Source organism: Rhamphochromis sp. 'chilingali', assembly GCF_963969265.1.
Source record: "Rhamphochromis sp. 'chilingali' genome assembly, chromosome: 6".
In the NCBI taxonomy this organism is placed as follows: Eukaryota; Metazoa; Chordata; class Actinopteri; order Cichliformes; family Cichlidae; genus Rhamphochromis; species Rhamphochromis sp. 'chilingali'.
Window position 1 is genome coordinate 37533575 of NC_137933.1, and position 13714 is coordinate 37547288.

Below are 13714 nucleotides of genomic sequence, written 5' to 3' on the forward strand. Positions count from 1 at the left end.
AGTGCATTTACAAATGGTAAACAAATGCCAAATGTAATAATTTTAGTTAGAAAAAAAAATAGTCTTCCACAGTCACAAACTTGCTGTTGCAGCCTGTTGGAAGATTTGTGTTTGCAAGAGGCAAATTCCAGCAACAAAGTGGGTCAAAAGATAAAGGTAGCTGTCCCTTTGATGTAGGCAGGGGTAAAAAAACAAAAACAAAAGCTGACTTTTTTTTTACTAAATAGGATTTAATGGGCCTGATATCATGGTAAACTGGACGCGAATAGAGATGAAACAGAACTCTTATCATCTCAGCTGGTGCAAATGTCATGGTTATTTGTTCAGAATACCATCTGATATAATGATTAAACACAGCTTCATAATCTCTTTATTAAAGAGCGCAAATATTATTCACTTAAAGGATAGATTGCAGGTTATTCTTTCAGTTAACTAGGGCTTTTTTGTTAGCACCATGATAGTGGTGAAATTTTTCACAGATTAAAAGCAATGCTGTGAGAGGAGCATCTAAGATGCAGCTGCATGCTTCCAATTGCTTGGATGTGGACAAAGCTAGGAGTGAATCACAGTCGCACTGATGCAGGCTTGTTGAAGATTTCAAAACCATATACTGCACTGTTCATATGGGGAGGGGAAATGTATGAGTAATACAGAATATGACACAGTGGGGAGAGAATCAAAGGGTCTTTTTTCTACCACAGGGGAGATATAAATATATATAAAATATTATAGAGCTGGAAGGAAAAAAAGCCTGTGGAAAATTTATCAGGACTTGACCCTGAACACATTTTATCTTGCTTGTTAAGATGTTTCCTTGCTCTGTATATATCACATTTATAAGAATTGCCTTCTAAAGAACCATCAGAGTATAAATTGTGTTCATGGAATATGGAGAATAAGACACATCAATCAAGCTACTCATCTCTACTCCTCATTTAACACTAACCTTTATGAGTAACTCTTATAAAGGTTACTGACCATATAATTTTTCATATTAACTCAGGGAAAGACTTCCAGACAAGTATTTAGACTCTTAATATTGATTCATAAAAATTATTGATACCTCCAGTAGCAATTAATACTCCGCTGTGATAATCCCATGGAAATTCTTATCTTCACTGACGAATTTTGACTAGATAGATAGACAGATCCTTCATTGATCCCAGGGGAAATTCCAGCCAATTCCAATCAATATGAACAATATGGTTGAGGGTATTCTTGCATGTATTACATGTTTCAGATCCTCCCAATCCTCCAGATTTCATCAAGGTATTACATTCACAAACTTGTGCTTCAATGATGCCCGTCCGCCCAGACACCCATATTGCCAGTCCACCTGGATGCCCACACAGCCACAAACCTTGCCACCTGCTTGGCTGTCCGCCTGGTGGACAACACCCCACAAGCCTTTTTTATGGCTGAGGGGTAAAAAGGTTCAAAGCTTTGGCCAGGCTTTGAACCTGACATACTAAAAAAGTCAGTTTTATCTGCACTTTTTCATATTTGTCCAAATGCATTTCAGTAACAAATTCAATATATTGATTACAGAAAACTCTTCATATTTGGCTTTAAATCCATGATAATATCACAGCATACAATATTGTGAGGGGGGTCATCATTCATCATTGCTTGCTGTTCATATTTGACAGGCCATGACAGCTTAAGTGTCTCCTTCCAAGGCTGACATCTGCTGCTACACTGTGCAATATAACTACATATGGCCTGGAGCAGTGTAGTTCTCTCATATGAGCTGCAGTCATAGACTTTCCATCTCCAGGAGGAAAGCAACTCCCCAACTGGATTTTGAAAGGGAGAAGAAGGTGTAAGGAACACCATCACACGAGTTGTAAAGGATTTCAAAACAGTACAATAAACCTTAGAGGAGAACAAGTTTGTCACTAAGGAAATACAAGAAGCTGAATCAGGCTACTCTAGTTTTCAAAAGATATCGAGTCTGACAGTTTCCAGTTTAGTCTACTTCTCTGTACTTCTGTTCATAATTCATTTTGAATTGTTATTTAATTTCATGCAGCCTACTGAGCTTTATATATTTATTCTGGAACTCTAGCTTTGCACAAATTATAGTTAAATAAGAATTTTTAAAAATCTCATACTGGCTCTTTATGCAGCCTCTTGCAGCAGATCAATCAGAGTCTGAAACAAGCCATTTTAGCTCTTAATTCTATAAGGTCAGCATCCTTAAACACACACTTTCTTCTGTCATCAGTTACCTTAAAAACTGGTGTGGAACTAACACCCCTTTGAAAATTTGCTGGACTAGTTTGCTGCATAGCTTATCGCCTGTTAATATGAACATCAGATCAGAATCACTTTTATTGTTTGTGTACTTTTATTGTACACAAACGAGGTATTCGTCATTACACCATGACACCAAAATAACTCTATATAAACAACTCTCTATATAAATATTACAAATATTAATAATAAATGCACACAAAAGGAATATATACTAACATTCACATGTGGGAAATGGGCTAGGGTACCAAGTAAAATGTGAAAATATCTGCTGTGGGAAAATACTGAAGGTAATGTGACTAGTAAAATGTTATTCTTGTGTTGATAACTGTATAGTAGTAAAAATTCAGACAGATAGATTTCACAAGTATGTTGTGTAAAATTAAATTCATGAACAGCTGACACACAGCTGCCATGTGGAATTCTAGGCATATTTCATAACAATAACATATGATGCCACATTCTGATATAAGAAATAAGGACATACACAACAGGCTCATTTTAAATAAAGAGGATAAAATATCACCAGTGACGTTTGGACTATAATAATAAACTGGAACATTTTTGTTTCTCTAAAGAAATACAATAGTATTGAATGTTTATGAATTTTTATGTGTTATTACCAAACATTAAAACAGAAACTGGCTACTTTGTAAATTTGCCAGGATGAAACAAACCAGAATTCACCTTTATATTAAGCAGATATAAAGGTTTCTGAACCCCACTCTATACTATGAAGCTCTATGGTTTCACTTTATAGTCCTTTATAGTCAGTCTGTAATCTGAGTGCCATTGGCCAACTAGGTTTAAGCTGCGGTCCATGTGGAGAACAAAACTGGCATGGCATTTGCAATGCATAACCATTGACCATCCTAACTTTCTCCCCCGATAAATGTAACTGTTACAGTTATAAACTAAATAAATAAACAATGGCTGACGATTAGAAATATTGGCCTGGATATTTGCTCTTGCTTTGTTCCAAAACAACTTTGTCTCCAGAGGCAAAGTCTGTTGAGTAAGTCTCTGGGGCCAAGGGTCTCATACTAATTGAAATCTAAAGATAGAATTTTTGGCACTGATGGTAATAATTAAACAATTATACTTGAGGCATGTATTTATTACAGCTCATTATGAAAGTCTATAGTGGAAAAGACTAGCATGGAACAAATACCTAATAATTTAAGCTTCTTTGTTTTTTCTTTTGCAATGTTTTTTACGCTAATGAATATAAGTTGCAGTTTCAATGTGATGATTAAAGTTATTCTTTTTTTTTCTTTTTTAAAAAACTTTAAAAAAAAAAAGACAGCAATGATATAGCTTCATATTCTTATTCCATGCGTGCGTTTGGCTCTTCTTCTCCATTTCTTAAAGTTCAATATCCATATAAATAAATGACAAAAACCAACCTTTTTAAAATAGATAAATCCCAGAAGCCTAGAAGCCTCTGAATTAAAAGTAAAAAGGAATTTTCGGTACTTTTCTCCAATTTCCAAAGGGTGAGGAAGATGAAATCAAATGTTCTCTGTGATGTATCAAAGACTAATAGCTACACTTGAGCATGAAGGATGTGCTAATCCACAAAGTAAAGTGAATCTCCGGGTACTAAATTATTTTTAGAGTTTAGATTTTTGATATTATGAAACAATTTTCTCTTGCTTGCAGGTCCAACATGTGTGCACCACATTGTGTGTGCACAAATAACACACTTTGAGTCTTTCTAACTTGCCCTTCCATTACCCTTTGAGACCTTTGCAGCCTGTTTGTTACTTGAAATGACCTTTCCCCTTCAATTCACATGGCTACCGCTGTCACACCTGTGACAATGGGCAAGCCACATTAGGATTCCAGTCACTTCTTTACTTCTGCTGATAGCATTTTAACACACTGTGTATGACTTGTAAAAGAACATCAAGCATATTTCGATTAAGTTAAAAACATAGCTTGTATATTTTAAAAATGCATAAAGGATAACATGTTTGTATGAAGAAGTCGACTTAGACCATGAACCACGATGAGTTCTCTGTATCACAGACGTGTATACATCAGAATGAGTTGAATTTTTTGTTTGGTTTCCTTGCATAAATATAATTCTGAAAGCCAAGCAAGTGAATGTGTTGGATTTATCCATGCTTTAGTATACCATGTATCCTATTTGTCATAGGCCATACCAGAACAGGTAGCCAGCATTATCACAAAAGACAGGCAACTGTTCACACTCAGATTCACACCCACAACCAATTTAGAATCACTAATTAAACTAACATTGTCTTTGGACTGTGGCGGGAAGGCTGGAGTACTCTGACAGGCAGAAGGAGAACATACAAACTGAAACTCATGCAGAAGGACCCCAGCTGGCCTAGGACCCTCTTGTTGTGGGGTGATAGGGCTGACCAACTCCTCATCATACTGCCCTGGTGAAAATCAGTTAAGTGGAAACTAGACAGATGCAAGAACTGGAAAACTCTTGATCATTTATATGTATCTATGTATTTAGATTTTTTTTTTTTATCTACAACATAATTTGCAGTGTACTCCTGAGGTGATGGTGGTGCACTCACTGGGTGTAAATTGTGATTTACTAGAGTCAGTTTAATTTAAAGATTTGGACTTTAAGATTTTTTCATACAAATATCTGAATCACACACCATTCTGTCACATGTTAGTATATTTATCTAATGTTTTGATGATAACATTGTGGGTGGATGTTGTTGAGTATATCTGCACTGATAAAAGTTCCACTGAGCTCTTTCTGAGGCTGCTTGATTGATACAACCACTGATAAATTACAACTGTGTTTTGCAGCAATGATGTCACACAGCATGTGCAGAGAAGTAAGAGGTTTGCACAGAGCCTTGAATGCAGAATAGATCTGAACAAAGCTATTATGGTGATATTGCTCACATACTGACTCAATCCAACCTGTTAATAATGAATAATGGTTGTGTGGGTAAAACCCACAAGAGATTAATGTTAACAGCATTTGGCCATGCAGTCCATTGGCAATAATGATATTAATGGGCAGGCTGGGAGATGCAAGAATTTCAGCTGAATACATTCTTAAATCAATATCCTTTTCATTACCTATCTCGTGTTCACACTCTCTAACAGAGGCGCTCTGAGGAGCTTGTTTATGTATGAGTGCAGCCATGTGTACACGTGTATATGTGTAAGTGCATAAACTCATGTTTCAAAAAGTGCGTCCTCAGTGCTTTCTCATCTCTCAACTACTGTCATTTCTGCTTCTCCACCTCATCAGCACCATTTCTATCCGTCATGCGGACGAGAGCGTGACGTTGCAAGTGTTTTTATAATTATGTCCCATCTACCTACCCTACTTCAGACATTCCTTCACGGTGGCAATACACAGTTTTCCCACCTCCCACATAGATAGATTCACATCTGCTGTCCCACTCCACCTCCAACCTAGAGCATCAATATGCGTGCCGCTTACGCACTCAGACTATAAAGGCCCAGGCTGTGACTAGCAGCATCCCATTCTTCAACAATTAAAGATAACAAGATGAACATTGGAAATGAAAACCCATCAGGGTTCCCTTTCAGCCCAGCGTGAGTGACCGTATCGGCCTTCTCAATCTCTGTGTTAACCTTGGCATTGTGTTTGCTGAAGCACGCCGCGCTTTTATTGGCATTAAAATCAAGGTGGTGGTGGGTGGGCTACAATCCTCCACACACACACACACACACACACACACACACACACACACACACACACACACACACACACACACACACACACACACACATTAAGTCTAATTTTTCCTCAGCTCCATCTGCTGAGGTTGAGAGGTTTTTAATTTTTTTATCCAATTTCTGCTCTTTGGCTCGTAATGTGGCAGCATACTGCAGCCATAAAGAGCAGGAATATAATATTTGTGTGGGCCGGGTGTTAAATGCTACCTGTCCCTGTTAAGCCTGTGTGGCCATGTAGATAGCCTCCACTCACAGGCATTAGGCACAACTGGAATAGTTTTCATTTGCTGCAGGGACCATGGAGCGCGACTGATAATAAGGTGTTGATAGAGGGCATTAGCTTGACTGTTACTGCAGCCTGATATACCAACAAACCTTGGGCAAGGGCAAGCTCTGGGAGAGGCAGAAAGTCAGAGACAGCAGACAGTAGTCACACGTCAATTCACATATCACTCATTAAATCACTGGAGATCTGAATCAAAGGAACCTCTGTCAGTTTGGACTTTGTCCGGCAAGGTTTGATTAAAACTGACATGCATGCAAAATCTAAATGATATTGTTTATTGACTCCAGTTAGGAGTGAACCACAAAGACAGTTTTCACCACAACGGGGAAAATATACAAAATAAATACCCATGTAATTATGGACCTCACAAACTCAGTATATCTTCACTTTGTTCTACTTGGGATGGAGTGGAACCAGCAGGTGCTTGATAAAGACTTTTCTGGAATCTGGAAGTAAGAGTGATGGTGCGAGTTAATGTGTGGCTTGAGGAACAAAAGGTGGAAAGAATTCAAAGTTTCACTGTATTGATGTTGAAAAAATTTATGAACGAAAAAGTTGGGAAGTGCAGGGAAATGACAAAGAAATCAAGTACGAAAGAAAAAAAATTGATGTTCCTTTTACACTTTCACTAAAACATCTTTTTATAATGTGAAAGAAATGTTTGATGGATTCAGTTAAATGCAACATTAGTAGATATTTTGACAACTTAAATTTCTTCTGATTTATTTTATAATGATCTCTCTCCTCACTGAATTCACTGGACTTTAGGGATATATGTAAATGTGTTTTTTCCCTCCTTATTCAGTCAGCAAATTGTGCAGCACAGCCGGCATTTTATAAGGAGTGAGCCATGCTTTCTGTCATCATCCAACCAACAATTTCGTTGTTTAAATTTACATATTCTTCTGTTTCTGTTGATCAAAAAAAAGAAAAAAAAGAAAAAAAAATCTCTATTAGACTGCATCTCATATTTGTTACCTGTACCCTCAGGTACTGTTTGCGATGTTGCAGTAATTCTTGCACTGAGACATTAATCAGATTACTACGTTTAAGATTGCAAAGTCAACTGGAAAAATAAACAACATGAGATCTGGAACGCTGAAGTCTCCAGGACATGTATTTTCCCCCCCTTTGTTTAAATTAAAAAAAAAAAATGTTCAAAAGCCTGAAATCATTGCATCACTTTTCATGTCTTTTGCTCAGGCTAGTTAGTTTAAAGGAGCAGGGCTCTGCTCACCCTGATGACAAATATAATTCAAAGATAACATCTCAAATACAAATCACATAAACAAATTTTGTACTTCCTTGACATTGGCAACAAATATGATACAAGGTTTTACACTAGACCCGGAAATCTTTTTGCAACCACAGCTATCACCATATTTGCTGGTGCTCTACATCTAGTCACCTGAAAGAGAGACAGACAAAACAGCAAAGCATTATTGTATATAAATAATAATAAATAAAAATCCTCCATACCACTAATACTGGTTAAAACCACCAAAGGATACCTCTAAACCTTGATTATACTTTTGCATCTGTGAATCTGCTAGGGACCACCTGGGTCCAAATGACATAAATTTCATCATGACAGAGTGAGTGTGAAGTTCTGTGCAGATGCATGCATGCTTGCAGGGTATCGGTGACCATAAAGACCTGTCCAGAGAGAATTAACATTTCAATGCACCAACTACGCATGCACCTTAGGCTGTGGACTTCAAGCAGTCTTCAAAGAAGTATGTCCCTGTCTGCAATGGAGTATAATCAAGGCTTTACATTTTCAGCTGTGCAGTACTTCACTTAGCCTTCATTATACTCTGTTGCAGACACAGACAGCTGGAGACCCGATGGCCGAGTAGCCATTGCTGTTGTACTTCTTTGAAGTCTGCTGCCTGTGGCGCATGCGTAATTGGTGCATTGTAATGTAAATTCTCCGGGGATGAGTCCATGTGGTCACAGAACAGGCAGGCACACAGACATCTACGCGGACGCTCACACTCACTGACTGATGTCAAAGTAACATCACTCAGACCCAAGTGGACCCTAGCAGACGTGCAGATGCAAGTAATCCCATTCTTATAAATATGCACACAATGCGTCAGAAATCAGTAATCTCCCCATATCCTGACCACACCTGACACTTGATTAGCCCATTCTATTACTTGTTTGTAGTGCTTGCCATACACACCCATGCTTATGCATGTAAAAAAGCTGATTAGAATCCCACTTATGAAATACAAAGGATTCTGGACGACAAAACTTCCTTAGCCAAAGGCCTATGCTTTGACAGTTTTCCTGTTATTAGAGAAAGCTGACGGTCACCTCTGTATGCACTTCAAATGCATTGACTATCTGTTTAGGCTTATGTCATCATTTTCCAAAGGCTTTGTTTTCCTTATCTCAGCTAAAATGCATGGTCAAATATTTTCAGATTTATCCACCCTGGACACTTTTTCCCCTCTACTTTTTGAAGGCTTTAGAAAATGATTAGTTCTAGTGCTACTTGGAAGGAGTATATTTTGCAATTCTAATAATTCTTCGATATTATATTTTGCACTATCCTACTGTATATTACTGTATACTTGTATTCTATTGTAAATATTGTATATCTTATTACTGTACTCTGTTCCTCTGTCTATCTTGCTACATTGAGCATGTGTATGACAAAAGAATTTCCCTCGGGATAAATAAAGTTCTTCTTAACTTATCTTAAATAGTCAGCAATGGCCATTTTATTTGTGTCATAAATTTGTATGTTTCTAACTTCAAACGCTCATTAAAATGTTTAAAATGTAATTAGTAAGATGTAAGGTGATCTTCCTATGCAGTTGGTTTGATGGGCTGTTTAAAGTCCAGAGTTTAGCTCTGCTGGACAATAGTGTCATGAGTCATAACTAATATGGATGCAGAGGAAGGTCATACAGGCAAAAATAACCTTATTTGGCATGTGGTCCAAGAGGTGTATACAGCAAAGACCTTTATTTATTTATATTATCTGTAATGTTATTTATATGCCTTTATATGAACAATAAGCATTTCTTTTGGTAACTTGATTTCAGCACATTTATGTTTTGGGATTTGGGATTGTTGTTCAGGATTGTTTATTTATGGATATCATGAGAGACTTTGAAAAAAATAAGAGCTCTGTGTTGCAAATCTTTATTTCTATTCATTATTTATTTTTTGTTTGTTTTTACGGCATCTGAAGAAGAGAGAGAAAGTTCAAATTAAACCATCAAAGACATCAGCATGACGTGTGGCTAGCGTTTCACTGGACCCATAAAATTGCAGTTTGTTTTAATTACAGTTTTGCCTGGTATGCAACAAATAAAACCCTTGAATGCTGAATTTAATTAAGTCTTGGGAAGCTATGTAACACTAAAAGATAATATGACATGGTCCACTTATTAAAAAAAGACAGAGGGCACATAGAAGCAAAAAGGAAATAAATAGGACAGAGAAGTAACTATTTGGAAAGAAAAGTGAGAATTATAAAATTATAAAACAGATCCCACAGAGCACTCTGCAGAGGTGCAGTGCAGACAATACAGAGAAAGGGGAAAAAAGATAATAAAGACAAAGAAAGGGAGAAAAGGAAATCCTCAAAAAGGGCATTGTGAAATATGTTCTTTTTTCTTTTCAGTGCGTTGGCCAGCCAGAAATCTGATAAGTGCTTATCCTCCAAAGCACTCCCTCCACTGCCACCTTGACAGATTTAAGGGAAAACATGGGGCGCAGTGTTTATCACCCCATTGCCGTCATTAGGAATCACACAGATTAGCCTTGACATTCTCACAGATGAGAAGGCTAACAAAGGCAGCGCGCTATTAGCATGCTAATGCACATCAAAAGAGTTCAGAGTGGGCCTTTCATCCAGGCTTAAAGCCTCTATTCTGGTAAAAACCGCTCAGATATTACATTTCTGACTCACCCGTGAGCATGGCTTTGTACCTGAATGTGTGTATCTCCTCTCTCTCACTCTCCGTCTGTGTGTATGCTCAGGTGGTTTTACAGAGCCAGTAAATGAGGCTTCATTTGAGCTCCTTAGCAGTGACAGTGACAATGCTTAAAAAGGCTAAAAGACAAAAATGCTCAACTGTTTGCCACTATCTCTTTTCAGTGGTCATTAGACAGGGAAATCTTTCATTATTTGCATGCCACTGCTGCTTGTTAGCCTGCCTTATATTCTCTCACAAGATGGCAGTGTACCGCCTTGGATTCTTTGCTCCAGAGAGAGACAGCCCAGGCTTCTGGACACGATCAAGACTCTTTGTTCGGACTTTGAAGGAAGAGGTATCAGTCAAAGCATAGAAACGCTGATAGTAGCGTCTTTCAATCCTAATAATGTGCTGCAAAGAGTTGTACGTGGTCTTATTGATTGGACAACTTAGGCTGAATGAGAAACAATGGCTTTGGTGAGAAAGTCTGTGTGTGTGTGTGTGTGTGTGTGTGTGTGTGTGTGTGTGTGTGTGTGTGTGCGCGCGCGTGTGTGCGTATCCCGTTGAGTGCATTCCTTTGTGCGTGTATGCACAGACATGGACATAGTATTTATGTGGGTACACATGTGCTTCAATTGTGTTTTGAGTGAAACGCAAGCACCATTGTCTCATGTTACTTTGCATTGATAATTTCAGCTTCATCCTTTGTTCATGCAGCTGCATCGTTTGTTGAAAATGAGGACAACCCGCCTCAAATCCCCTGCTACCCTCACACTGCTGTAAAAAAAAAAAAAGAGGAAAAAAAGGAAAAGGATGGCATATTAAAAAGGCCTCTACATGCAATTCTTTTAGTGTGAGTTTAATCCTTTGCCTATTTCTCATTTTCAAGGATAAGCGGGCATTAAAGCCTTTAGTCAAATGAGTCCATTATTTAGGCCTTTTAACGAGAATCCATGCATTTGAACATATCTTCAGAGGCTCTTCACAAAGAGCATGTGATCCATATTGGTTCAGAATGGTGCTGACAGACAACTAGGTGGCAAGTATCTGGATATACATCAAACCAGCAAGATAAGGCAATCTCATGGGAAAGATCAAATAGGAGAGCCTAAAAGGGCCAGCTGTCTAAATGATAGCTACTCAAATCAAGATTTGCACATTATCATCTGAGTAATGAAGCCTGAGTCGTGTTTGTAGGGTCTGGAAGGGAGATCAAAACAAATAAGGAGGCGTGTTTTCTACTCTAAATATTAATACAAGGGGACAGCAATGTAAAATTACTGATCTGACAAGCATCAAATTTGAAGCCATTTACAGTGAGTGAAATGACACAGAGTGGATCAGAGCAACAGGAAGCCAGGTACAAGAATGGTTAGTTATTTAAATGCCTTGTTCAAACTCTCTACTCACCTGTGACGAAGGCATTAAACAGTTTTTGAACTGTCATCATCATCATCATCATCATCATCATCATCATCATCATCATCATCATCGTTTATTTATATAGCACTTTAAAAACACACAAGGCTGACCAAAGTGCTGAACAACAGAAACATAATAGATACCATAAGAATAATAAATACGATAAAATATTAAACATAGCGAAAACAATAAAATACAAGTCAGTCAACCACTGAGTCAAAAGCCAGTGAATAAAAATGCATTTTCAATCTGGATTTAAAAACCATCACTGCTGTCATACAAAAAGTTCCATTTTCACCATTTTATGTTACATTTGACTGTTTATCTCTTTATTCTCTCTATATTTTATCATTCCTTTTGGCTTTAATGGAAGTTTGAGTTCTTAGTGGAAGTGAGTAATAATGAAAAAGATTAGGAAGAAGTATTGCAAGTGGAGGTGAAGATGGTGCTGGTAGCCTCTCTCGTTGATGAAGATGATTGTTTAGGACATCAGCTGCAAAGGCATTTAAGAATTTACCTTCCAACTCATTTGTTCAAGTGATATCAGGTGGAATACTGAGGCTTGTCAAAAGCTTGTTAAAGACAACAAAGCAGGGGCTATGAGAACGTTTTCCATTCCACTTAGGCCCCCGAGTGGAAACTAAACATAAACTGAGCAAGTGATTTGTGGTGTTTGTGTACAATCAAGTCTACTTGAAGTCATTTATTTTTTTGGCATACATAACCTTAATACAATATACATTATTCAATAGTCTCTTCTCAGAGATTCCAACAATTTATACTAACATAGACTGTAAAAAGTTGTTTCTGTTCATTTGAGTCTTGCTTGTTTTCCTGGCTATAGTTTCATCGATCAGCCTGAGGTCAATGGCCTTAACATAATGCAGAGAGAGATGTCCATATGGGTTGGCTAGTGCCCAGCATAACTCTCCTAACTGTGAAGATTGACCACTGCTGCCCAGTCTCTAAGTTCTGTCAGCCACTGATTGATGCCCTTCAAGGAGCAATCCAGCAGCAGTTTGGACACATGCTTGCTGACCCTGAACTGATTGCTGGAGCAGTTGAGCAGTTCTTCTGACAAAGTACTACATCCTCAGCAAGCAATGAGAACATACTTCAACTGAGTAAATAATTTCAATTACTAGTCAAATTGCAAGCTTTTGAAGATTTAAAAAATACATGGTTTTGTTACAAAGAATAGCTCAGAAAAAACAGAAAAATCTTGCTCTCCTAATTTTAACAACGATATAAATAAGTTTTCTCTTACATTTTATCCAAAACCAAAATGTATTGCATGTGTAGCTGTTTTTCTTAAGCCATTAAAGAGGAATTTGTCACAGCTATCCACAATGGTCTTATCTTGCAATTGGTTCAGATATTGTATTGTTTTTACTACAATACCACAGTAATGTCAATATCATTCATTTCTACTTCAATAAGAGGAACGTTTTCTTTATTTGGAAGAATTTAAATTTGTGTTTAGGCTTGGATTGTGTCAAGACCAATTTGGAATGGTACCAAAAGCATCTCAAAGTACAACTAGCTCGGTGTCACAGAAAGTGCAGCACATTGATACTACATTGATACTTGCCACTCAGCCACAACCATGGATGTTTTCAAGTCAGGCCACACAGTGTGTAAGTTGGTGCTTAAGCCCACACACCATTGCCTGCTACAGCAGCCTACAAAAGGCTTCTCAGTGAAATGAAAGAAATGATGGGAAAACAAGCGGTCTTCTTCCTTTGGCTACTCCCTTTAGGGGCTGCCACAGCTGCTCATCCTCCTCCATCTCAGCCTAACCTCTCTTGCACCAACTCTCTGCATATTGTCCTTTACTACATCATGAATCTTTCCTGTGGGCTCTGGCAGATCCACTCTTCCTCCTCTGCTCGTGTCCAAACCATATCTAATTGTGTCTCAACCTGAACCATCCCTCTGATATACTCATTTCTAATCGTGCCCATTCTGGTCACTCCCAATGAAAGTCTTACATCTTCAACTGTGCCACTTCCAGCTCGGCCTCCTGTCTTTTTGTCAGGGCCACTGTGTCCAAACTGTACACTCATCTTGTAAACCTTTCACTCTTGCTGCTATCCCTCTG